The sequence below is a fragment of the Vicugna pacos genome, chromosome 25 (genome assembly GCF_048564905.1).
Source record: "Vicugna pacos chromosome 25, VicPac4, whole genome shotgun sequence".
Lineage (NCBI taxonomy): Eukaryota > Metazoa > Chordata > Mammalia > Artiodactyla > Camelidae > Vicugna > Vicugna pacos.
In genome coordinates, this window is record NC_133011.1 from 4,936,197 (window position 1) to 4,963,213 (window position 27,017).

Below are 27,017 nucleotides of genomic sequence, written 5' to 3' on the forward strand. Positions count from 1 at the left end.
ATTATTAGCCATGCAAAAAAATTTGTGCATATACAGTAGTTGTACAGGTGAAATTTATCAGCCAATAGAGAAATTCATGTAGTATTGTCAAAAGATAAACAGAGCTTCCTTCAGTGCTGCTCAGAGTCAATTTAAATTGTTATAAAAAAAATTAAAGTAAAATTTCACGGGCCTTTGAGTCCCATGCAGGTCTCAGTATTGAATCTGAGTTTTTCCCACTGCCTCTGCCTCTTTCACATTATTAGGATGCTGGGAGACCTCTGACCCTTAAGATACTGCCGTCTATCTCCAAACCACACTTCTTATGAATTTAAATATTTTTTCTGATCATAAAAATGATACACATTCCTTGCAGAAATTTTGGGTAATACAGAAAAGCAGAAAGACAGGAAAACAAAAAATCTTTTTTTCCATAATGCTATACTTTGTTTTGTAGCCTACTTAAAAAAAAATACTGCATAGAATAAACATATTCCCTTGTGGTTAAATATTCTTCAGAAATTGATTTTAACAAGATCATTATTTTAAAAAGTTTTCCTCCTAAACAGGAACATACTCGGGCTAGCCCATTTATTGATCCCTTGAATTATTCTTGATCTTTGAGAGGTCACTTAGGGTCAAGTGCAACAGTCCTTAACATGGTTTCACGGTCTGCCCCTGTTTACTTCTCCAATTTCTCTCCTCTCGTTGCTATGCCTACATTCAAACTCTAAGCACCAGACTCTCCAGACCCTGTTCTTAGAATGACTCAGATGGTCATCCAGCTGCTGTGTCTGTCGGTTCACCCACCACGCCTCCTCCTGGAGGCTTTCCAACCTGCGATGGCTTCTTTCTGGAAAGCTCCCCCTTATTCCAGCTAACTCCCACCTCGACCTTCAGCTGTCAGCTTGGACTTCCTTCCTCAGGAAGCTTTCCCTGACCTCCCACGATCAGGTCAGACACCCTCTCCTTCATCCCCACCGCATCCCCATTTCCCCTTCCACAGCATCAATGGTGGTATCGACTTCACCTGTTTGCCTGTCGTCCGCTTCCAGGACGAGGACCATATCTACCTAACTTTTTCACCAAATTGTATCCCCAGTACTCATAACAGTATGTGGCACAAATTGTGTATTTATTTACTAGCTTATTTTTAAGTTATGTATTTCCCCACAAGAATCAAATTTCCATGAGTAGGAGCCTTGTCTGCTCTTTTGCTTCTGTATCTAACCCCGGCACCTGGAATTCTTTTAACACCTTAAAGGGTACCATTCCATTTTTGTTCTGTATTTGTTGCTGTATATATATAATTTATAATATATGACGTGTGTATTGTTTTTACAGAAATAAAATGTGCACTTTTTTTTGGTAACCTGCTTTTTTTAACTCAACTTCCCTTGATTCCCCATAATCAACTACATATTGTGAACATCAGTTCATGTTAGTAAATAGTGAAAGGTAGCGGAATATGCCAAAATATGCTGCTTTGGTATATTGATGATTTTTAGTTGTAGGCCCTGGGGAAACAGCAAATTCAGTGGAAGGCTTTCCCTGCACTCCCTTCAACAGCCTAGAGACAGAGCCTTCAGGGAACTCGCTGTGTTAAGTCCCGCCCCTGGGAGTTTCACCAACCTCGTTAGACTGACTCTTAACACAGGAGAGGAGACCAGACCGGCTTCACCACAAACCGTCCTACCTCCCACCTGCTCTTCTAAGTGTCCAGTCATCTCTCCTAAAGATCATTTACTCCCTGCTAAGAGGGCTACATCCCCTCCCCCTTCCCCTATTAATATGATAATTAAGTCTGAATTCTAAGAGCCACCTCAAGGAGGCATTCACTTCCCCCGGGTATCTGCCTTGTATACATGACATAGTCACATTAATGAAATTGTTTTTCTCTCGTTCATCGGTCTTTATTACATGGGTCTCAGTGAAGAACTTAGAAGAAAGAGGGGAAATTACTTTTCCTCCCCTACAACAGTCTTCTGTAAAAATTTTCTCATTGCATTTTCCACTGTTGGACCTTTTGGTTATTTTCTATTGTAAACCCTTAACTAGCTCATGACCGTTTAGAAAACCAGTCTGTGAGCAGAAAATGTCTATCTGGTGCATATACACGTGGTCACCAGAAGGTGGCGCAAGAGAGCGCTTTTCTTTTTCTGCGCGGTCATCTTGTGTTCCCGGAGCTCGCCCCTCAGGCGGAGTGGGGGAGTGGCTCTGCCCTGGCCTCCTCTCTTGTTCTCGCTTGTAGCTTTTTACCTCTGTGCTTCTCCTCGGCTCCTTTGCCCCTTCCAGGGTCTTCCTCCTCAGCCCTCTGGTTCAGATTTTGAGATGCTCAATTCCCTCTGGTTTGTCCTGTAATGAAACTGGGGAGCAGATGAGGGAAGGTGTCCCTGCCCCGCTTAACCAGGATTCAGCCACAAGACCTGAGCTCCAGAAAGACTTGGTTGTGAATTTCTAACCCATTGTGTCACCAACCCCGTTTTTACAAAACGGTCGCCCCAAAGACCTGTCCAGTTCTTCGGGGAAAAGGCCTTTCAGCCAGTCCACAAACATTTATTTTGCTGCTTTTCCAGTCTCAAAGCTGAGAACTGCTAATTTAGCTAAAACTTTGCATCCATCCTGTGTCATTTATTTAGGAGAAACTTCTAGAAAAATAATTTCTGGTTCAAAGTTTATATACTTTTTTTTTAAATATGCATTTTTAGGTCTGGTGATATACACTGTCAAATTGCCCTCCATAAACATTGTACAAAATTACATTCTTACCAGTGATGTCCAATAAGGCTTCCAGCATTGGGGATAATCATTCTTTTTGGTAGGCAATTTGTAGCATTAATTTACGTTTCCCTAAAGTATGTTTTTAAGTAAAAGTTAGGCAAAAATAGTATCTCATTGCTGCATTAATTTGCATTTCTCTAAAGCAAAAGTTTTAAAATTTTAATAATTTTAAAGTGTATTATTTCTTTTTAGTAAACCAACAGAATTTCAGGATTTTTGTCTATGAATTCTGAGATTCTTTGAGATAGGGAGACACCAGGGTTTTTTATTGTATTTCAGAATTATATGCTACAGATAGTTGGAGCTGGAAAGAAACAGGGATCATCTAGGCAACTTTGTTGTTTTACAGATTAAAAAAAAATTAAGGCTCAGTTGTTTAAAAAAAATGTATCCGATAAAAGCCATGATAGTTGAATCAAACACAAAATGAAAATATTTTTCAGCTACGAAGCTTGGTAAACTACAGTCCTTTTCAATTTTAGAAATATTTTGTGGTGTGTGTACTTTTCATTAAGTTGCTCAAAAAGATGCTACCAAAAAGTACACAAAAGTAAGACTTCTTTCAAGGAGTTGATGTACAGTCGTGAGGCAGTAGTATCAACAAAGTGCTTGGCAAAAAGCAGAGTCAATTTTGAAAAAGCACAAGATGAAGCTTATTACATAATAGGAAAAAATAAGAAAAAACACTTTATAGGTGGAATGCTTTTCCATTCTGATGGGGATAAAACCCCCACATGTGACCGCAGTTATGTGTACTTCCCACTGATCTGAATCTGCTGTAAGAGGACTTTCAGGAGACTGAGTTCACTATCAGATGCCCCTATGTGGTCTTAAGATCTTATACTGTAGGAGTTCCCAAGACTCACAGCCACTTGTTTGGGAAAGAATAGTCTAATAGTCAGTCAACAAACACTCACTAAAGGTCTATTCTCAACCAAGTGCTGTGGAGGATCCACCAAGAGCAAACATAAGATCTCTCTGCCCTGGAAGAGAAGACAGACAACACGGAACAGTGATAAAGTCACGGTCACGCCCTCTGAACCATTGTTGGTCCGTCCCGGGAGCTGTCAGCTTCAGAAAAGCTAGAAACTGGAGACAGACTGAGGTCAGATGCCAGAAAGGACATGAGCTGATGCCAAGGCTTTGCACCTGAGAGGGACACAGTGCTGGCATGGAGCCGAGGTCAGAGAGCCAGCACAAGGCCAGAGCTGGACGGCAGGGCTGGCGCGCTGGGGCAGGGGCCAGCCTGGAGAGCACCTCTGACATCAGAGGTGGTGGGCGGTGGGGAGAGGCAGAGCAAAGGAAACGCAGAGAAGGAGGCCTGGTAGAGCCTGTGCGCAGAGTATTCTGTTGTGCGGAATTTCTCCCAGACCTCATGACCAGCCCCAGGGGATGTCCCCGCGCTGGTCCGAAGGGTTCTCGAAGCCAATTCAGTATCTAACAGTAGAGGCGTGTGCAAAGTGGTGGGGGACTTACCCTCTGGGATTTCTGAGATTTCTTAGAGGACATAACAGAGAGTGTAGGCTGCTGGAACGGTGGAGGATGGAGTGTAAATGGAGCAGGATCTGGCTGGGAGATCACTTCCCACAGCCAGCATTCACTGAGCACGTTCTATGGGACAAGCAGTGTGCAAAGCTCTTCCCACGTGCAATCTAACTTAAGCCCCAAGGCAACCTCGTGGGGTAAACTCTATTTTTAGCCTCACCTCACACGTTCAGACACTGAAGTTTAGAGAGGTTATGTAACTGATCCGATGCTTTACACTCGAGTGTGTGTTCTAACTCCAGAGCTGGCACATAATTATACATTAAAATAATATTATTATACAGTATAATATTAAGTATTATTATTAATAACACCAATCACTATAATATATTAATATGGTAATGTTATAATAATACTAATCATTATATAAATATAATATAAATATATATTAATTGCTATATTAATGTATAGTGTAATATACAGTGTAATTTTACTATATTAATATATAGTATAATATTAAGTATTAATATTAATTACTATAATATAGTATTATGGTAATATTGTGTATTTTAATATAATGTTAATCATGTATTATACATTAATTACTATATTAATGTATAGTGTAGTGTATAGTATAATATTAATATTGTTAATAAAATTAACTATGACTATTAACCACTGAAGCTTCCTGGGGCACTGTTAGAGTGAGCTGTTTTCGGTGCGCTAGAGTACTGGCCTTTGTCCTGTAGGCAGTGGTGGGGAATCGAAGGTCTTACAGCCAAGGACGGCTGCGTGCTTGGTAGCGTGGTTGATATGACCCGCATAAACTCTTGAGGCCCTGGGTTCAAACACCAGCTCTAAGACTTTTTGAGGCTGCCTGAGGATCAAGATAATTTTCTAAGGCTTCAAATTCCTGTTCTAAATTAAAAATAGCAATGTCTTCTCACGGGAATGTTGTGAAACTTAAATATGATCATGCACGTGAAAGCAATTTACAACCTGCCAAGCTGAAAATGAATATCAGGTATTGTGATTTCTACTGTGTTTAAGAAAACTCAGCGCAGCCAGGGGCAGGTTGGGGGGAGCCTCGGGGGCTGTTGGGATGGAGCAGATGAAGGAGGCTGAGGCCCTGCGCTAGGGCAGTGGCAGTGAGGGTGGAGAGGAAGGGCATTTTTAACGGATAATTAGAAGAGTTTACAAACTGGACTAAATGACTGATTGGATGTGGGGAGGGAGAAGAAAGGGGTCAGGATGACTCAGAGTTCTCTGTTGAGTCATCAGGTGGATGGTGATGTCATTAATGCAGGAAGAGGGTGGGCAGGGTAATGCAATCTATTTCAGGAATATTGTGCAGAGGAGGCTATGAGGCATCCAGCAAGTGGAGGTGGTGAAATCTGAGTGGGACTGTGAGTGGGGGGCTCAGAAAAGAGGTGAGCTGTGGATTCAGGTTTGGACATCTTTGGGTGTTTTGTGTGACTAAAACCATGCGAGTCGATATGATATCCAGGTCGAACATATTAAGCAATGGCTTATAACTCTTTAAAACCAAGGAATCTTCCCCACTCACACCCAAAAATAAATGCTTATTTTTAAAAAATAAGTGCAGAAATCCAACTTGCAAAACAGAGCAAAACAGAACTTTTCTGGTCCAGTCCGGCGTGGCTTGCCTGGGGCTCACCTCTTGGGACAGCCTGTGAACGGGCTTCACGGAGCCCCGTCTGAGAATCGCCAACTTGCATCAGGAAGAGCGGGACGGGAGGAAGGTTAATTGTCACATTGAGTCTGAAGGAAGCAGCTTACAGGAAGTCAGACTGGAGTTTTCATTTTGGATTTTTTCAAAGCTACTTTGAAACTGTAATTCTTTTGGAAGCCTCACTCAGTACACAGTACTGTTACTTTTTCTGGCCTGCCTGACACTGTTACAGTGCCCACCCTTGCCCGCTGGGAGTCACAGTGTCATTCAAATAAAGAGCGCTGGCTGAGGACTTCAGGGAATGTCTATTTCCAGGCGCATGCACATTGGTTTTCCTCATCGGAAGATGGTTGTCACCTACGCGTGTGCTGGGGCGTCAGCACTGAGGTAACCACATTTGTCAGTTACCCTGAGACTCACGTAGTTTCCAAATGAGAACAGTGTTAACCATTTACTCGGTTGTTCAATACAAATTATCCCAAATATTAGCATGTAAGCTTTTTTTTTGTAAAAGTTGGATTGATTGAACTTTCTCTCCTAATTACATTAATTGAATCTGCTTCCTACTTCAACACTGTTAAAGGCCTTAATCCCAAATCTAATAAAAGCAGTTTGGTTTGGTTATTAAATCAAAAAAGACCTAATCACATGATAAAGAGAGACAGGAGGAAAAGGGAAAGAGGAGAGTAGGAGACCAAAATTTAGAAAAGGACAACGGGTAATGTACTGGTTTTACTGTTAAAAACAACAATGAAGAACTCAAAACTTAGAGGGGAGGATATAGCTCAGTGGTAGAGCACGTGCCTTTCATGTGTGAGGTCCTGGGTTCAATCCCTACCACCTCCATTAAAAAATAAGTAAATAAGCCTCTCCTACCAAAAAAGTTGGTAATAATAATAAGTTAAAAGATGTTATTTTAAAAAAAGAAGAAAAAACTAGACATAAATAAAATTAAATTTTAAAAAAGCACTCGAAACTCTCAGTGATTTAACACAATGAAATTTATTTCTCATTTACTTAGAGTTCAAGGTTGTGGATGTATATGGTTGGCACGTGGCCATTCATCTTGGGACTCGGCCTCAGCGTCCTCACCGGGATCTTTTGCCATTTGGTGACTGGAGCAGGGATCAGAGGGAGTGTCTACGGGCCAGGCCTGAAAAGTGCACCACTTCTGTCCACGTTCCACTGGCCCGAACCAGTCGCAGGCCATGCTCATCTGCACGAGGGGCTGGAAGTCTAGTCCAGCTGTGCGTTCAGAAGGTGGAGGAGGTGGGTCTAGTGTGCACCTGGCCAGGCTCTGCCTCACGGGAGGGAGAAAGGGCACAGGCTGAGGTTCTGAGAAAACTAGGAAAAATGAACACCTTATATGTGAGAAAGTTCAGCCTGATTCTTCCTCTGTGGAAGTCTTAATCCAAAGGATGGAGAGAGGTGAATGTGGAGCAGCCTCAACCCTGCTGTAAATATCAGTTAATTTCTAAGTGAATTACCATGTTTGCAAATGCACTAGAGAAAATATATATCACTTTTATAGGTAAGGCTCCATTCTTAAAATCTTATTTCTTAAAAATTGTATTTCCAATAATGAAATAAGATGTATTTGTACTTGACATAGCTGAGCATTATTATATAAACTCTTCCTTTACAAACTTCCTACCAAAACTTCTTTACATTCTTACACCAAAAAAAGAATTTAAAAAAAGCCAGACATATACCCACTGAGTCATAGAATAATTGGAATTCTGACAGGAAGGTAACTGTAAAGCACTGCTTTAAAAAGGAACACCATTCTGTTTTATTTAAACTCCACAAAGTAGGTAAGCGCTTTATGGGTCGAGGTTTCTAACAGTCTGTTATGCAACCTTTGTTCTCGCTGTGCACATGCCATTTGGTGACATCCTGAGGTCTGGGAGGCTATGGGATTAGACCTTCTGAAAAGAAAAGGTGATTCTACATCGTGTATAAGAAAAAGCTTTGATGATTCATAAAATTAAAGCCTTTTAGCTCCTGGCAGGGGAGATTTCCCAGCCAACGTGCTGAAAGGAAAGTAAGTGGCTGTATTAAAACTCACCCCCTGATAGAACCAAAGATCCCAGCTGGCTCTTTTGCAGGAAGGACAGAGCCTTAAGCCAAGGTTGATTAGAGAAACTTGAAATGGCACAGAGTAGACAAAGACATTTGCAGCCTCCAAGAAAGAAACAGGGTGGGTGCCTGCAAGTCCGCATGCCCTGAAGAGCACGAGGATTGTTCCGGCAAACGTGTCGTCTGCATGGAATGATGCTTGAGGACACATATGTCAGGCTGGAGTCCCCGATGTCTGTCCCATTCCACTGGCCCATGCCCCAGAGGCGTGTCTGATGGGGTAACTTTTGCCTCCGAAAATAAACATCGGCTTGAGAAAATGTGGTCTAATCAAACTGGACTTAGCAGAGAGCCCCGCAGAATCTTCCAGCCCCTTCTTATCTTCTATTTTCTTTCCACTCAGGGTTTTTGCTTTTTCTGCCTGGAGACAGCACGTGGTAAATGTGTCTTGGTTTGTAATCAGCATCAGAACTTGATAACTGAATAATGTGGAAAGAGCTGTAGACTCAATACAAGACATTCTTGGTGAGTTTTGCCCTTTTTTGGCATATCAAAAAAAATGCAGGGCTGTTCTTTCCTTCCCCTTTGTATACAGTTCCTTTCATGCTGGAATTCTACCCTTAGTGTATTTTGGTCTTTAACCCTTCTAATTAGCTGGATGTTAAGAGAGAGCAGTGAAACAGCCGTGGCTCCACGTGATGCCTGCAGGGGACGTGACATGGCCCATCATGACCTTCGAGGCCACTGTAAGAGCCATGTGGATGTGGAATCTATGATTTAGTAAAATAATTAATTAACTCTTCTAGAATTTATTATTTGCCTCATACAGTTAAAACGTCACTCCATTTCAATTCCCTTTCAACCCCCTTGTTAAGGAGAAAGCCTCAACTCACTGATCGTTACCTGATTCTTCCTGACACTTGCTGTTCTTTTCAAGGACAGAGCAAGTTTCAGGCTGAGCGTCCCCAGCAGGCCATGTTATTGAGCTAAAACTTAGTAGCACTTTTATTTTTAGTGCTCTTCTATGTATAGCAAGCGAAACAGATTTCCCAGGTATCAAATGATGTAAAATTTTCTTTTAAAACAAATAGGTTAAATTCTAAAAAAAGGAGTCCCTTGAAGGGAAAATATCGAATGATAGAGCAAGTGGTTTGTGAATGAATTCGGACTGAAAAACACAGGCATGGTGGGAAGAACACTGATCTGAGAGCGAGAACTGGGTTTCATTCCTTTGACACTAGCTGGCTGTGTGACACTAGCTGGCTGTGTGACACGAGGCAAATCTCTGGACCTTAACTTTCTTATCCATAAAAGACTGCCACACGTCAGTGCCTCTCAACTTTGACTGCACATTAGAATCAACTGAGGTGCTCTTAAGACTCCCAGGGCTTGGGCCACATCCCAGATCAATTGCATCAGAATCTCTGGGGGTGGGACCCAGGCATCAGTGTTTTGCAACGCTCCCAGATGGTTCCAGTGCTCATCTAAAGTTGAAAACCACTGCACAAAATGATGTAAAAGACCTCTTTAACTCTCGGTTTCTTTGACTCTAAGGTAAAACAATAGGTGATGGGGAAAATTGCATTGACACAATCAAGGGGAATGTCTTAGCATTTCATGTAACCAGTCAAATGACCCAGCTCACTGCCATCATTTGTAAACTTAGATGCTCCAATATGTACCACATGCATGTTACAGTTTGATGCAGGAACTGTACTGAGGATACAACGGTGAATAAGGCAGATGTGGTCTGTCTTCACAGAACTGACAATTCAGTGGACGAGGAGCTAAACACACCACGGGGTTTCTACATTAGAGAATGATGGGGAAAAAATGGGAGCACATCAAAAAACCTTAAATTTTACTATTTAAATTCTATAATAGACATCGCCAGGGCTACCTTCCAGCTCACCATGATATAACTCGTGCCAGACGGAAAAGCTGGTGGCATGACAATTTCAGGTTGGAGGTTTGTTGTCTCTTGGCACACAGAAACTCTCAGATTGGTGTCGGACAGGGCCCCACAAGAAAAGCAAGAATAAAATCTTCTTCCTCTCCCTTCCTACGCAGAAGTCACTTCTGGAGATACTGTGTTGCTTGTGTAAAATGTAAAGGCTTTCATTTAGAATCTGCTTGAACTCAGAATACCAATAAGATGGACCCCACGTGAAGTATGAAACTAACGATGCATGTCGCCTCGCTCAAATAATAAACACGCCTGCACGCCGGCGCTCTCGCTCCTTGGAATAATGACCAACACTGTGATTTACATAGAAATAATCAGACATGATTTGAAATCAAAAGAAACCCTTCACTCTGAGAATAACTCTTGCATTAGGTAATTTTGGTTGAAATCTGATTAGATAAAAAGAGAGAGAAGGACAAAATCTTGTTGACTATTGCTAAATCAAATGAATTCCATTTTGGTTTATAAACGTAATGGGTGGCAGTTAAGGGACTGAGGGATCTACACGAACACTTTCAAGAAATACAAAGTTCTGAGTGGTTCTGAATAGTATCCTGGCAACCTCGACATGTTAAGGGAATTTCCCGCAGAATGTACACCGGGTATCAGCATCCTTGCCTCACGGCCAGTCCTGGGGCATTACCTGTAAGTCGTATTGACTGACACAGGAGGTATGTGTGGAAAAGGGTCAGAGTCCCCAGCAGAGGAACCATGCAACTTCCTGGAACACCGGCTTCCCTTCTCCTGCCACCAGCGCTGACCACTTGGCACTCTGCCCAGTGCCGTGGTACCCACAGGCCGAGTCAGCGAAGGACAGCCCTGCAGGGTCTCCCGGTTCCCGGGTCTCTGTGAGTGCCTCCACAGTTAAACAAGCGCACTGTTTTTCTGCTCTGGCTTCAGACAACAAGAATTCTTTGTATGCGGAGTGCTCTTGCCAGTCCATTCAAACCACACTGACCCTGGCCTTGCTCTCTCTCAGACAGCTCTCTTTCCTCACTGTTTCTGAAATCAGCTGCCCTCATCCCATGTATGCCTTTGTCTTGCTTTAATGTCTCACCAGCATCTCAATCTTAGCAAGCTCAGAGCTCGCCGGAGCCGCTTCCCTGTGGCTTTTCTGCTCCCCAGCCAGCGCTCCTGCCTTAGTTTCAGTTCACAGCACTGGTGTCGCCATCCTCCTGACTCTGACTCGGAAGCGTGATGCCCTGGACTCTTTTCTCTCCTTGGTACTTCGCTTCCAACGTCCATGAGCGCTGCCGTCTCCTCCTTCAAAGAGCCTCTCGTGAACGCTTCCCTCTCCATTCCAGTCCTGCCACCTGCTCTAGCCCCGGGTTCCACGTCCCAGGAAGCAGAGGCTCCTCTGACAGTCCCCTCTGCCTCCAGTATTACCCTCGGCAATCCAGACGGCATTCTGCTGGGGGGCAGGTCTGCCTGTAACAGCGCCCCTGCTCTGTCACTCCCGTGTTTAGGGGCCCCGTTGCTTTCTTTCCTTCTAAGGCACAGGTGAGGATAATGATGACAGCGATGGTAGCAACAACCTCTGCCACATGCTGAGCACCTACTATGCGCCAGGCCTGGGACGAACACTGTATACACGTATCATCCCGACTTCTTACAACACCTGTGTCACAGGAGAAGGGGGCGCGAGAGGAGGGACATGTTCCAGGTCTCAGGCGAGTTCCTGGGACCGGTCGCCAAGTGAGGGTCCTTGGTTTCACGCAGAAAAAATTCAAGAGCGAGCCACTAATACTACAATTAAAAAAAAAAAAGTGAACCATAGTGGAGTGAAAGCGAGTTCAGTTAGAGGGATACACATTCCACAGCAGAACTCGGTCCCTCTCAGAAGGCAGAAGCAGCCCCTGGAGAGTCATGTTCTACCTCAGAGGCGAGAGCAGCGGTGGGGGGTGGTCAGTTTTCCGGGCTGGAACATGTCTAATGCTAACTAGTGGGGGGATCAGTCCAACTATTTGGGGGAAGGGGCAGGGATTTCCAAGAATTGGGCCACTGCCCACTTTTTGGCCTTTCATGGTCAGCCTGGGAACCGTCATGGCACCTGTGGGTGTGTCATTTAGCAGCTAATGTGTCACAATGAGCCTGTAATGAGGCTCAAGGTCCACTGGGAGTTGAATCTTCTGCCATCTTGGGCCTACTTGGTTCTAACCAGTATTTGTCTTACCCTCACGGCTGGGTCATTCTTTTAACGGTTGTGCCCTGCTCCCTCCCCTCCTGTCTCACCTGTATAATTATCTCTATCAGACAGGTAAGGAAACTGAGGATCAACATGTTTAAATGACTTGTCCAAGATCTCCCAAGTAAAACAAAGCAGAAATTCAAGTCCAAGTCTAATCCCATGCTGTAAGGGTCACGCCACACTGCTTTCAAAAAGCGCACGTGGATTTCCAGTTCTGTTCTAATGTGCACCGGCTCTTCTGATCTGAACTCACCTCCTGCTGCTCTCCGACAGGCCCCCTCTACTCAGTTAGGAAGGGCCAGTCTGAGTCCTTTACATAATCTGTACTAATTCCTTCCTCCTTATATTTGCCTAATATAGTCCACATCCCAGGAATGCCCTCCCTTCTAATTTCTGTTTGTCTAAATGTTCCTCGTGCTTCAAGATCAAGTTCAATCTTTTCTTTTCTCTCTTTTTTTTTTTTCATGATGGGGAGGTAATTGGGTTCACTTATATTTGGAGGAGGTACTGGGGATTGAACCCAGGACCTCGTACATGCTAAGCATGTGCTCTACTGCTTGAGCTGTACCCTCCCCCCAAGATCAAGTTCAATCTTAAGCATAGACTACTTTCAAATCAGTACAGCCCACACTGGTATTTCCCTTTCCTGAGATTTACCATATGACCCATACTCCATAATTTACTTATTCATAGTTTTGTCTCTCCAGTTAGATATGAAACTAGGGTAGGGTGCAAAGATTATGGAAGTGCTTCACAGACCGACAGACTTGTGTTTGGATTTCATATCCTGGCTGTGGGACCTCACACGCTAATTATCTCACCTGAAGTTGAATTTCTTCATCTGGAAAGAAGATAAGAACGCTCTCCTGTAAGTTCGTCAGTGGGTTCCCAATTCACCCAGAGTCCAAGCAGTGGCCCCCAGGTCCCCACAGGATGCAGGTACGTTACCTCTCTTGCCTCACCTACCGCTCCTTGCTCACTCCTCTCCAGCCACATTGGCCACGCCGTTCCTTGACCACACAAGATACGCGCCTGCCTTAAGAGCTTTGCAATGGCTCTTCTTTGGACAGGAAAGCTCTCCCCAGGTCTCTGCATGGCTATTTCCCTCCTTTCCTTTAAGACTCAGCTCAAATGTCACCCTTTCAAAGACACCTGCCCTGACCACCATACCCAATGCTACAGCCTGCCACCCTCCAGCCCAGCACTTCCATCCTGTTACCCTATACCCATCCTCCTCTAACATACTATGTCATCTACTTATTTATTGTATTTTTTGTTTAATGTCAGTCTCCCTCCAGGAGATCATAAGCTCCATAAATACAAGATGCTGATCAATTTTGTACCATGATATATACAAAATGTCTATATAGGGTAGCTGCCAGTGACCACTGACATCCTTCAAATGCTGTCATTTCTGTGGTATCTGGTAGGTATCCAACTATTGACAAGCACATCTTTGCACCTAAGGGCTTTTTGTAGAACGTCCCGGAGCCTTTTTGCTCCTCAGTAAGCCAGAAGTGCCCAGGGATTAATGCCTGGGAGTAGCCCTCTCCACCAGTGGCCAAGGGGAGTGGTGTATGTATAACCCAGCTCCCTCACCCCTTGGGTGGATAATTCTGAGTCACGTGGTTTACACTGCTTCCCAGAGTTTTCCACATGGTTAAGCTCTAGACTCCCACTGGACTTGCAAACTTTCTTAGTATGGGGAGAGAGAGAGAGAGAGAGAGAGAAACTGAGTCCTATGAACAAAACCAATTTTTGGATTGGTTCTGGATTTACCTTGTGAAAAAAAAATTAACGTCTAAAATGTCTAACAACTGTTGGAGTCAGAGAGCCATTTGTTTGATGCTCACACTCAGAATCTCACAACGTGGGACATCACTGTTTGGTATCATCCCCTTACATTTTTATGTCCAGAGACTCGGTCTGTCCTGTGCTTTCATGGTGAACTGGGATTGGGCATTCTGTGTGACACTAGCAAAACTCAGAAGGGACTGGTATATAAATAAGAATGGCAAATATAAGGGTAAATATAAATCAAGAAAAAAAATTTCCCTGGTGAGAAAAGGGAGGCCACCACCCCATCTGCTTTCAGTGCTTACTTCAGAAAACTTGGAATTGTAAAGCCTTTCTCTGCCCCTCTGAGATGTAAAGTGTCAACTTTTCAAAAAGCGGAAGAAGCCTCTTGCCAGCTCAAGACTCAGAAATACTTTTTCTCAGGAACCTGGGAGCATCTCTGAAGTGTAGTCACCCAGGAGGACCACACAGCCAGTTTCTGTGGGCGGATAGGAGCCTAATTTTGGTGGGCCACCTGGCTCCAACTTGCCAACAGACCTCCTGTCACCAGGATATGAGAAGTTTTATAAGATATATAAGCCACAGGGATGTCACATGCAGCATGGTGACTGTAGTTAACAATGCTGTGTTGTGTATTTGAAAGTTGCTGAAAGAGTAGATCTTAAAGCTCTCATCACAAGAAAAAAATGTGTATCTATGTGTGGTGATGGATGTTAACTACATGTTTTAATAATCACTTTACAATATACACATGTATCATTATGTCATACACCTTAAAGCTAACACAGTATAATATGTCAATCACATCACAATGAAACTAGGAGAAAAAGGATGTACGAAGTTTGTTTCTCCCTTGGATAAAGCCAGGAGCTAACACAGATGGTCACTGTGATTACCAGGTGGCCAGCAGTCTGAAGATTCGGGGCCCAGGTACGACTCTGCTGCGCCTTGGTAGCTGTGCAGTTCCAGGTCCCTTACGTGCCGTCTCTGGGCCTCGGTTTGCTCCTTTGCGCAAGGAGTGCTTTGTTCTATCTGTTCCCTCCGGGCCTCTTCACTTTCTCAGGCACTGCGCCCATAGCACGTTTCAGACTTGACCTTTAGGGCAGCTGCAACCGTGAGTGAAACAGGTTAATTCAAGATGATTTTATTTTATTCATGTAAATAATCATAACAAATAGTTTTAAAACACTTTTCTAAATGGAAGGCTCGAGGAGATACATCTTTCCATAAATATTATAAGGTGAAAATTTGAACTTGGAATGTGCATACGATCCCCAAGGGCGGAGTCTCAGCATCCAAGCTCTTGCTTGATCTCATCCTCTCGCTTCTCCATCTTCAGCCTTTCGATTTTCATTGGCTCCTTTTCTTCAACTTAGAAGTGTGGTCATGTCCATTCCATCTGCACACACACATACGCTCACACACACGCCCCCGTCAACCTTGTGTGCTCCTCTGCTAGTGCCCGACTGGCTCTTTCCCTCTCTTCCTTCTCCGCGTAGCTGAAAGTCACAGAGGAGCCTCCGCCTTCACTGCACAACTTCCCACCGCCCTTTCACTTCTTGTCTCCACCTCTCATTCACTCATTTGCATTCTTTCAACAGACTTCCCCCCCCCCATATATATACATTTGCCAGGGCTGTAGGTACAAAGATAAGGAGCATTCATTTCATTAAAATGCACATGGTCCAGGGTGAAGAAATGCAAGTTGTGCAGTACAATGGTTAGAGCCCAGGTTTGGGAGTCCAACTGCGTGGCTTTGAACTGTCTCTCCTACGTACTAGATGCAGCCTTGGGCAAGTTGCTTTACCTTTCTGCACTTCAGGTTTCTCATCAGCTTAATGGGGTTAATCATAGCCCTTACCCACAAAGGCTGTTGCAAGGATTGTATGAGGTAATGCACACGGAGCATCTGGCATGGAGCCTGGCAGATGGTGGATGCTCAGTGATGGTGAGCAGTTTCTGGTACTGTCACATCACAGTGGGGCACACAAAACGATGCTTTGGAACATCCAGGGTTGGTTCTTGACCTAGACCAGGGAGGGAGGCTAAGTCAGGGAGGCTTTCTAGAAGAGAAGAATGGCCTAAAGTGAGTCTTAGAGATTAGTGAGGAGTCAGCCAGGGGCCGGGGAAGAGACAGGAGGGAAAGCATATAGGGTTCGGGTACAGTGGACAGGAGGAGAGAGCACACAGCCCACGCTGGAGTAATCCTGATGGCGTGGCCAGGATGTAGCGTGAGAAGAAACTGACTTATGGGGACTAGGAAGGCAGTCCCTGCCCCTGCCCCTGCCTAAGAGCTCAGCTTATACCCTGAAGGCAGGGGAACCAGTGGAGAACTCCAGGTAAGACAGTGGCAGACCCAGACCAGCTTCTGCAGAAGATCATTCTGGGAGCTGACACTGTGGAAGGGCCAGGAAACCAGTGTGCGTGGTGGGGAATTGGTGGCTAGGGGTGATGGTTAAATTTTTTTTAAGTGGAGGTGCTGTAAATTGAAACCCAGGACCTCCAGCATGCTAATTATACGCTCTACCACTGAGCTATACCCTCCCCCTTCCAACTGTGTAACGGTTAATTTTCTGTGTCAAAATATTGAGGGCCCGAAGAGAAGAAGCAGCTGAGGAAGGCAGAATCCTCTCTCTGCCTGCTTGTCTTCGAGCTGGGACGTTGGTCTTCTCTTGCCTTTGGACTGGGACCCAGACAGGAGTTTACATCATTGGCTCTCCTATGTCTCAGGCCTTCAGACCATATTCATGTGAGCCAGTTTCTTGCAGTAAGTCTCTTTACACACGCACACGCGTGCATGAGCCTGCAAACACACACACAGCCTGTTGGCTCTGTTTCTCTGGAGAACCCTGACTGACACTCGGGCGTAAACCTGGGACCCCGTGATCCTCACTGGTCTCTGCTTCCGAACTTCTCGTCCTTCCAGTTACCCTTGTTATTTGCAGCCAAGCTGTCGCTTGCACATGTATCCGAGCAGGCCAGACCCTCCTGTGCTGTCCTCTAGCTCCTAGTTACCTAGAATTCCCAGTTCCTACTGCAGAGTAAAAAGTCCTTCAAACTCTTACCTCAGCCTAGGGGTTCAGCCTTCCTTGCCATCTTTCCCCACTACTGATACCACCGTTTAAACTAATCACGGTCTTCTGTGCATTTGTGCTTGTCACACCCGTGTTCCCATTGTCCGGAGGGTCCCTTCCCCCTTTTCTCCCAGGCTGGCTGGTTAACTGCTGGTTAGCAGTTGTTCAAGAGCCACCTCCTCAGCAAATCCTTCCCTGATTCCCAAATAGTACACAGCCTGAGCCTCCGTCCACTCTGTACCTGCTTCCATCGCGGCAGGTGCTACATCATTATTGTGATTCATGTGGCTATTTCTGCCCATTGACAAGGCTTCTCAAGGGCACAGAGCATGACAGTTTAAGTTTTAGATCCTGAAGGGTAAACATGTAGTAGGGACTCGAATCCCTACGTGCTGAAATGCTGGGCACGAAGAGATGTATGAGCATATGAATAAAAGGATGGACACGGCAAAGCACGCGTGATGGTGTAGACCCCAGTCATCACCGCTCATTCTCCTCTTCAAATGTCCTGTTAAGCGAACATTGCGACCCTCTTTCCCGTGTGCTTTACCCGGTGTTCCAGTATAAACAATCATCAACTACAGGGTGGTTTTCGTATGACTTTTTTTCTTTTATTCTTATCAAGCTTCATCCGGTCTCTATTCAGGCTTGAAGAGCCTTGGCTGATTCCAGACACTGTTGTCCTTGCTCTGTCTCTCTTCCTGCACATTTATTTTGTCCTGGAGAAATGTCAAGAACTCATTCTAGTGCTTATAGGACACTCGTTCGTAGCTGTTTAATGTAACGTTAACATTTTGGGGAAGATAGAATTTCTGAAAAATTTCTTTAATCTTTTACACTTAAATACACGCTCAGAGTTTTAAAATTCCAGCTCTATAACTTGTGTCAGAGTGAGGACAAGACTTTAGAGAGGAGTTATGCTTTTTAACGAATGTTGGGAAAACATGGTGTCAGAATTAAAGGGCATCAAAGTTATTGTGGCCACTGACGACTATAGACCTAGTCAGTTTCTCATCAAAATTCCCATAAAGCAAGAGGAGAAAAAGCCTGAGTGTAGGATCTTTAGGAATGAAACCACAGCGGAGGTGACAGAGGTTGGTTTAATTATTTTAAAAGCAACACTAAGACTGAAAAATGCTTTTAACATTCCTAGCACACAAAAAGAGTTGGCCTCCGTGTTTTGCTGCTGAGCAGTTAGGGAAATGAGTATTTCCACTGGGGCCCAAACCTGCACATTTCTCTTATGACTCATCTCGTGTCTGAATTGTAAAAGGCTGGCGTGCGGAGGACCGGGGACGCGCCACACCCTCGTTTCCGGTCAATTCTTGTCAATGTAAAGTCAGGCTGCGCTTCAGGGTGAGTTTTGTGAAGTTCAGTTCAGAGTATATTTTCTAGGGCCCTTGATATTTGGAGTAAGGAGTGATTTTCATCTCTAAATTAAAAAAAAATGTATTCACTATGTTATATGTAAACAGCAACAACCCTGACATATAACCCCCTTTGGCTTTCTACACTGTGAGCTGATAAAAATATAAATATAAATAAACCTGACCCTTGGCAAGTAGTTAATATTTCCGCGTTTCCTTTTCCTCATCAAATGGGAAAACACTGTCTGCCTCGCTGATTTGGTGCAGGAGCTAAATGAGTGAATATATGCAAATAGGTTAACACAATGCCTATCACGTACGTACTCAGTATTCAATAAACAGTAGCCGTTGTGATGGTGGTTGATGTTGTTTGTCTTATCAGGGATGTAATGGGAAGAACATTGGCCTGGAAATCAGAAAGAAACCAAAATGTTCCCAAAGTAACTGCCTAGCCTATTTCAAACCATATTTTCTCATCTTAAAATGAAGAGTTTGGCCCAGATAACTTTCCAAATTTAGTGTTTGTGACTCTATGAATAAACTGGTCAGTGTAGTGAAGTCCTCTCAGCCCCACCCCCTAAAGTCCCTGCATCTTTCCTGAAATATTCTTCAACCACAAGCGAGCCCTGTGTCTGAAATTCCACGGAGCTCTGCATGCTGCTCAGCCCTGTGTGGGTGCAGAATAGCTCCGCAGTAGTGCAGAGGCCAAGAGTTTTTTTAGGTAATGATTTTCAAATCCAAGGACATAATGTCTAGAAAAGTTTTCAGTGCTAGCTGGTACACAGATAACATCCAGACTTGTCTCCAAGAGATACTGTTCCATTGTCAGTAAGAGCGGGAGATCGACACTTTTATCACAGTCCTCGATGACACTGACCCATTTTTCCCTTGGAAACAGGAAAGTCTTCACCTGGGGAAGTGAAACTCTCCAGACTGACCCCAGCTGCGATCAGGCAGCTGTAACAGCACAGTAGTTCTCCCTTGTATCTGTAAGGCTGGTTGCCCCTGCAAAGCCCTTTGTCATAGGTGATGCCATTTCCCCTGCAACAACCGAGGCAGGTGGGGCTGCTGTGACTATTCCTATTGCTGAATTAAGGAAGCTGATGTCCAGACAGGTTGTGTGACTTGTCTGGGACTGCACAGCTCATAGGGTACATGTCAGGCCAGAGAGAACCCTGGCTTACTGAATGTAGAAGGCACTGCAACACCCCCTTACGCTGCATCTGAGAAGCAGCCACTCTGTCTTTCCCACTGGTCTTCTTGGGAACTGGCAAAGCATTTCAGCATCTCTGTCAGATAAAACTAAGCAAAGAAAAACTCTCAGAGGGATTTACCAGATCTGTTTCTCAAGCAGGCCAGCTGGATCCATGTAGGGGGTAAGGGGAGGGGAGACGCACCCTCCTTCTCTATCAAGAGACACCATTATAACCCTTATCAAGAAACACCTTTACGGTGGAAAGGTACAGCTCAGTGGTAGAGCGCACGCCTAGCATGCACGAGGTCCTGGGTTCAATCCCCAGTACCTCCATTGAAACAAACACATAAGTAAGCCTAATTACCCCCCCTTACGAAAACAAAAATCTTAAAAAATTAAAAAAAGTAAAATATAGATAAATTATGCAAAAGAAAAAAGCGAAGCTTTTAAAAGGGCTGCCACGTGACTCACATTCCAAAATGCACAAAAATCACCCACAGAGTCACACTCAGTTCAAAAGCCCAGTCATTTAGGACATTTGATGCAGGAATTGATCTGCTTTATTATAAAGGGAAGACAGCACGCAAGCATTTTTGTTAATTGAATAGATCAAATACTACAAGAGCAAATTCAGGTCCACGTATCAGGAGAAAGATCGGTCTTGGCCTGCCCATGATTTTGCTTAGTCAGTTCTGCAGAGAGAAGATAATGCCTGTGACGTGCCTCTCTCTGATTTTCCTTATTTGGGTTTGAAAAAGAAAGGATCCCCTATGGCTTTTCTCTCTCACATTCCTGGATTTGCCCCGTTCCCCCAGGGCTTGGTAGCGGAGAGCCACGGCTGAGCGGTCTGGGGGCTGGAGGGCTCACCTGTCACTCACTCTGACAAGGCACTGCAGACGGCACTGTTGGCTCTGAGCCTTTGAGAGGCTGGACTGCGTGACCCCAGAGGGCCCTTGCAGCTGGAAAGCCAGAGCTGCCCCTTCTGGGAAGCAGCCAGCTGAGAGTGCCCAGAACCATCCTTTCGCCTCTGGCAGGCACTGTACACATCCCCCAAATAAAGGGGGAGAGAGACGAAACTCTCAGAGACCCTCACCCTGTTTCCCCCTCACCTTGCCATCGGCAGACCCACAGCCTTGCCGCTGTCACACATAAGCTTCATCGTATGTGAACAGGTCTCTTAAGCTCAGGAGGCTTGCCAGGCAGGGAGTTTTGGGACTGGCAGAATCACCTCGAAGCTTCGCCTCCCAAGGCAGCCACACGCGAGGAGCCTCTGATGGTACACAGAGGTACACAGAGCTCTAAAGCCCGGTGCAGCCCCGAGCCCACTTACCCAGCCTGCCAAGAACGGGGATCACGTCATGCTCCAGTTCTAGAAGGAAGCCCTCAAACTGCTTTTTTTTTCTCCACTGTGGGTTTCAGTTTGTTAATCTTTGCAAAGCCTGGCGAATCAAAATCCAAAGGCTTCTCAACCAGAAGCCTGCAGACAAATTGTGAAGACACCACTATCAGCCCCTGGGCAGGTTTGCAGAGGACGGGGATGTCCACTTACCTAGGGCCGACTCTCCGCGGGAGCAGCCCTGCCCTTCCTGACCCTTGGGAGCGCGTGAATACTATTTCCGCTTTGCAGTTGAGGAAATAGACTCGGTAGGCAGGGAGAGGTGGAGGCTCCTGCCTTTAACTGCCAAGCGGCATTGCCTCTGGGGGGACTGGAAGGATGAGAATGTCTCACTAAAGACAGATCTTCTGGAACGTGGGGCTAGCTCAGCGGTGCGCCTGAGAGCTACGTCATCCAGTTACTTGCTGGCTGCCTCCCCTTCCGCTCTGAACTGTACCCCAAATTCTACAAATGCAGTACCCCCACAACTTCTCTGAGAAACATTATTAAATAGAGAGGCAAAACACGGAAAGGATGGGGTGTGATGGGGCTCATATCAAAATGTGTGTGATGGGGTCAGTATCAAAGTGTGTGAGTGTGTGACTGTGTGTGTGTGTGTGTGTGTGTGTGTGTGTGTGTGAGAGAGAGAGCACCCCGTGCATGCACTGAACCTGTGGCCCTGACTCTGCACATGAGGAGCCGGGAGCGGGACGCCTCTGTACTTCACGGCTCCAGTGAGTGCCGCCCAGAATAGCTCTGGCCTCGCTGTTGCCTCATCACATTACAGAGCAGCGTCTCTATTCATGTCCGTCAGTCCACCCAGCTGCTTTTCAGCCTCCCAGCTCTCCTTTCTCTCCCAACCTCTCTGCCTTTGCTGTGGATTAGCTCCCTGGGGCTAGTTTGGTTTGTGCTTCCTCAAACTGAATCCCAGTTCCTCCCTCCTGCTCTGCACCGGCTCCTCTGGACATCTGCTTTGATTTCCGCCTCTGGTCTTTGCAGCACCCACTGCGCCTGCTCTCTTCCAAGTTATGAAGAATAGGTGTCAAATGAGGACAGCCTAGACCAGGTCTTCTGCTTGCTCCCTCCCTGAGGCCAGATATCAGCCTGCCCCTGAGATGGGCACTGAAATGCCAACACTTAGCATCTAAGGCGCGCTCTGAATCCCAGCTCTGCCACCTGGCTAGTACTTTACTGCCCGAGTCTCAGTTTTGCTATCTGTATGATGGGTACAGTAATCCTTTCCTCAAAGAGTTGGAAGTAGTTCATGAGATGATACAGAACACTTAGTATGTGACAGCTATTGAAAAAGTTCTAGCTCTGACTAATAATATCATTATTACCTGTCAAGTTCATGCCACTCAAGTGACAGGGACCCCTTCCCTTATTTTCATTCCCCCTTCCCAGTATTTATAGTTTTTTTTTAAATACATTATGTCCATAACCTGACAAACAGGGGTTATTACCCCAATTTAGAAGTAAGGAAACAAAGTCAGAGATAGGTTATATCACTTTCCCAAAGTTGCACCATTTGGAAGAAAAGCAACTGGAATAAACTAGTTCCCCTCTGACTGCCTTCTGGTGCTGTGAACTTTGCTAGGGGCTGAGGAGGTCGTGGTGATCAGACACAGGCCTGAGGTGGGGAGCCGTCAGATGGGGAAACAGTCAAGTAACTGACTAATTCCAGAACAGTAGGAGAAAAGTATCCAAACAGGTCTCCAGGGGCCTGGGGCGCCCCTTGTAGCAGGGCTCCGGAGCCCGCGACTTTTCCATCACCGCAGAGCTGAGCATAATACAGGCTGGACTGTGTCCCGCCACCCAGCATGATGGAGGGGAGTCATTCTGACGAGGGAGAGAGGAAGCACTCATGGCGAGCCTGTAAGAGCAGGCAGCCTTGTTAGAGACAGACTTCAGGAGCAGCGATGTAGACAGAGATGGGAGGAAAGGCATCCTGGGTGCTGGAATTAACATGAACAAAGGCAAGTCAGGGTGGCTGAAGGACAGAGGACCCGTGGTGGGAGGACCACTGATGACGAGGTTGGGGCCAGATCACAAGGAGCCTAAAAAGCCAAGCCAAGGAGCTTATTTTGAAGTCAAAAGGGAGCTACCTACAGGGTGGAGCAAGTTTGGGTGCCGGCGTGTGTGTGGAGGCTGGACAGGGGAGAGGAAAGCTTCAGGCAGGCAGTCACTTTGATCCCGTTTAGTCTCTGTGACTACGACAGTGATGCTGGTGGTGGCATAAAACACCTCAAGACTGAGATATGAGAAGGAAGGGAAGATGGAGTGTTGTTGATCAATCAAAGCTCTGCTGCTTTGACTAATTAAGCCAACATCCAGCAGAGGAGTGTGGTAAACCGGTCAATTTAAACACAAACTATTTCCTAGACTCAAAACAGGAAAAGTAAGAACATGGCTGTAGGTATTACACTGTCAGAAGAAGGACTGTGTCAGTGGAAAGGGGACTGCTGTTCCAGAAACAAGTCAAGAAAAAATAAACACAAGCACAGAGAGGCAGAAGTCGGCCGCAGCCAGGGGAAGGGGTTCCATGGTTCTCCAAATTCAACTGACCCATCACTGCGCTGGGTGTACTTGGCCCCGCTGTGGGTCTGTCTTGATGCCATTAGCCCTTCCATTTATGTCACTGACTCTCCCTGCCCTGAGCTGATACTCACCAAGCCATCCCCTGATTATAATTCTGCTTTGCAAACTAGGTCCTTCCTCAGAGGAGCAGAAACCACTGAGTGGCCACCATGAACATTCGATGCATTTGGCAAGAGGCAACAGAGTGTGGTTAAGAGCACGGTTATTGAGTTTGAAACTTTCCAGTTGCGTGACTGTGGGAAAGTCATTTCAAAGCTCTGCACCTCAATTTCCTTATCTGTAAAATGGGGATGATAAAACCACAGTAGTCCCCTCTCATCCTTGGAGGATCTGTTTCCAAGCCCCCCTTGGGGATGCCTATAGCTGCGGACAGTACCAAACCCTATCTATACTATGTAAAAACCACACATACCTATGCATACACACCTATATACACATACCTATGATAAAGTCTAATGTAAAAATTAGGCACAATAAGAGATTAACAAAAATACCTGATAACAAAATAGAACAATTCTAATAATATACTGTAATATTATGTGCATGTGGTCTCTCTCTTTCTCAAAGGATCTTACTGGACAAATTTTCCATCTTAACTAAGCACTTACCACACCCTGTGGCTGTACCTTCTGCAGTTGGAGGTACAACAGCACAATCAACATACATTCTCTTTTCCTTCTTCACAATTTTATGGATAGAAGATTCGTTCTTACAGCAGATCTTACCAACCTCAAAATATGATTTTTTTCTTTCCTTATTAAGTTGAGAACTTTGATTTTTTTTTCACTTAAAGAAAGCTCTTTATAGCTTCTTTTTGGCAGATCCAAATTGCCAGCACCACTACTCTTGAGCTTTGGGGCCACTGCTAAGTAAAGTAAGGGTTAACTGAACACAAGCATTGAGATACTGCAACGGCTGACCTGATAATCGAGATGGCTACTAAGTGACCAACGGGTGGGATACGCAGGACAAAGGGATGGTTCACATCCAAGATGGGACAGAGCGGACGACCTGAGATTTCACCACGCTCCTCAGAACATGCATGCGATTTAAAACTTGTACGTTGTTTCTAGAATTTTCCATCTTCCATCTTTCCACCACCGTTGACTATAGCTAACTGAAACAAACAGAAAATGGAAACCGGGGATAAGGGGAAACTACTGCGGTATCTCAGAGGGTCGGCGAAGGACTAACTTGTGTAACACATGTAGACACGAGAACCGGGGCTGCCCAGAGTAGGCGCCCCGTAAATCACAGCTGTTGTTACTGGAGATGTCACTGAAAACGGGTAAATGGGGGCACTGTGGCTTACACGTCAGTGTCTCATGACGACGGTGGGAGCCAGGGTTCCAGGATCCCTTTTTTCATGGACTAGATAAGACTGAGTTTCTAGACATATAAAGCTGCAATCTAGCTCCTCCACTATAGTGAATGTGTTTGTTTGTCTGTTTCCCATAAACATTTGTAACTCCTAGAGGAGAATTTGCACCTTTTTGTCTCGATATCCCCAGTGCCTAGGGTGGTATCTGGCACACTGTGTGTGCTCAGTACATTTTTATAGAATTTATAGCTTCATTTCCATTATTGCCACTGGTCTATTGTCGTGCTGTTTAACAGAAAGTTAATGTGAGTCATATTACTTTTAAATGTGATTTAAAATTTTCTGGAAGCCACATTTTAAAAAGGGAAAAGGTTAGGGGAAATTAACTAGGAAAGTATCTTTTATATTGGACTGAACCTCACATCATATATAAAGATTAACTCAAAATACGTCAAAGACCTAAATGTCAGAGCTAAAACTATGAAACATTTAGGAGGAAACATGGGTGTAAATTTGCATGATTTTAGATTAGGTGACAGTTTCTTAGATACGTCACCAAAAGCACCAGCATCAAAAGAAATAACAGAGGATACACATCCACATACAAAAATCAGTTGCATTCCTCCACTAATAATGAACTATCTGAAAAAGACATTAGGAAAACGTGAATTCAAAGTGTACAGCTTGATGGTTTGATTTCCATATATTTTGAAATTAGCACATCATCTCATAGATACAATCAAAAGAAAAGAATTTCTCCTTGTGATAAGAGCTCTTAGGATCTACTGTCTTAACAAATTTCTTATCTATAATACAGCACATCTTTAGTACTTATTTATCTTGTAACTTCTCCTTTGGGGCACCTTCCTCCAATTCCTCCTCCCCCTACTGCCCCACCTCTAGTAACCAAATATCTGATCCCTTTTTCTATGAATTTGGTGGGATTTTTTAAAATTAGATTCTACATATAAGTGAGATCATACATACTTACATATTGGCTTAAAAGCAGGAGCTATGACTTAACACTTGAGTACAAGTATTGAGTTCCCTGAGTGTCTTCCAATTCGTCTGGGAGAGGGGGGTCTCATGTGCTCTTGGAGACAAATCCCCTCTCCTGCTTTGACCTGCTGAGGCTGTGAGTTCCTCCTGGACATTCCATCAAAGCCTGTGTCAAGTGCCTGGTTGCCCACCCCACGCCGGTTTCCTCTCCCACATCAGCTCTGGGCCAGAAGCAGGCTGGGTTCAGCCCAAGCCCCTATTCTCTGAAGAGACCCGAATGAGGAAGCTTTCTTCACCCTCAAAAGGACCCCCTAGAAATCTCACTGAAACTATGTTTTGCTCTTTTTTATTGCAGCCTCTTCCCCTCACGTCTTGGGTACAGATCCCGGGGTGGGGCTGGGCTCTCTGAGGGGCTGACAAGCCCTATCACTGACTTAATGTCCCAGGACAATCTTGACTCTCTTCTTGCTTTCCTTAGGATGAATTGTCACTTGCCTGAGGACGTGTTTTGGTCCTTTGTGCGCACCGGCCCATAATTATCTCCCCCTCTGTTTCTTCTCAGGCAAGACTCAACACGAGGGAGTTCTCAGCTGAAGCTATCCGGATAGCACACTAGTTTCCCAAGAACAAATGGATGCCTACTTCCCCTTATGTTACTGTCCCTTCCTTCAGGAGATGGATTCTTATCTTTTTACCTTTTTGCCTGTGAGCCCAGCCATGTGGTTTGCTTTGGCTAATGACACATTAGCAAACAGAGGCTTGAAAAGAGTCTGTGAGTTGGGATCTGCTCTCCTGCGCTGCTTTTGGAACCCAGTGGCCAGTGAAAAGCCTGGGGTAGCCTGCTGGATGCTGCAGACACACAGCAGAGTTGCCTCTGTGCTTTGGCCAAGCACCAGATGTGTGATGGGGCCATCCAGGTCCAATCAGCTTCTGGCTGAACTGCCAGCTGACTGTAGCCACGTAAGTGAGCCCAGGCGAGACCAGCAGAAGAACCACCCAACCGAACTCAGTTCAAATTGCCAACACCCAGAATTGTGAACTAGTCAGTGATTGTTTTTTTAACCAATCCCCTCACCCAACTTTTGGGATTGTTTGTTATGCAGCAATAAATAACTGATCT

The 27,017-nt window shown here is 45.1% G+C and overlaps 1 long non-coding RNA gene across 3 annotated transcripts; it reads left to right on the forward strand.

The window, feature by feature from the left end:
- Window positions 1-5,618: 5,618 nt before the first annotated feature.
- Window positions 5,619-27,017, forward strand: LOC140689098 (uncharacterized). 3 transcript variants are annotated; one of them, XR_012063970.1, is made up of 5 exons: window positions 5,619-6,325; window positions 6,960-7,207; window positions 8,421-8,542; window positions 12,879-13,110; window positions 26,460-27,017. It is a non-coding gene; the product is annotated as an uncharacterized lncRNA (long non-coding RNA). The 3 variants fall into 3 exon arrangements; XR_012063971.1 differs by lacking the exons at window positions 12,879-13,110; window positions 26,460-27,017 and adding an exon at window positions 10,088-10,172; XR_012063969.1 differs by lacking the exons at window positions 12,879-13,110; window positions 26,460-27,017 and adding an exon at window positions 8,672-8,815.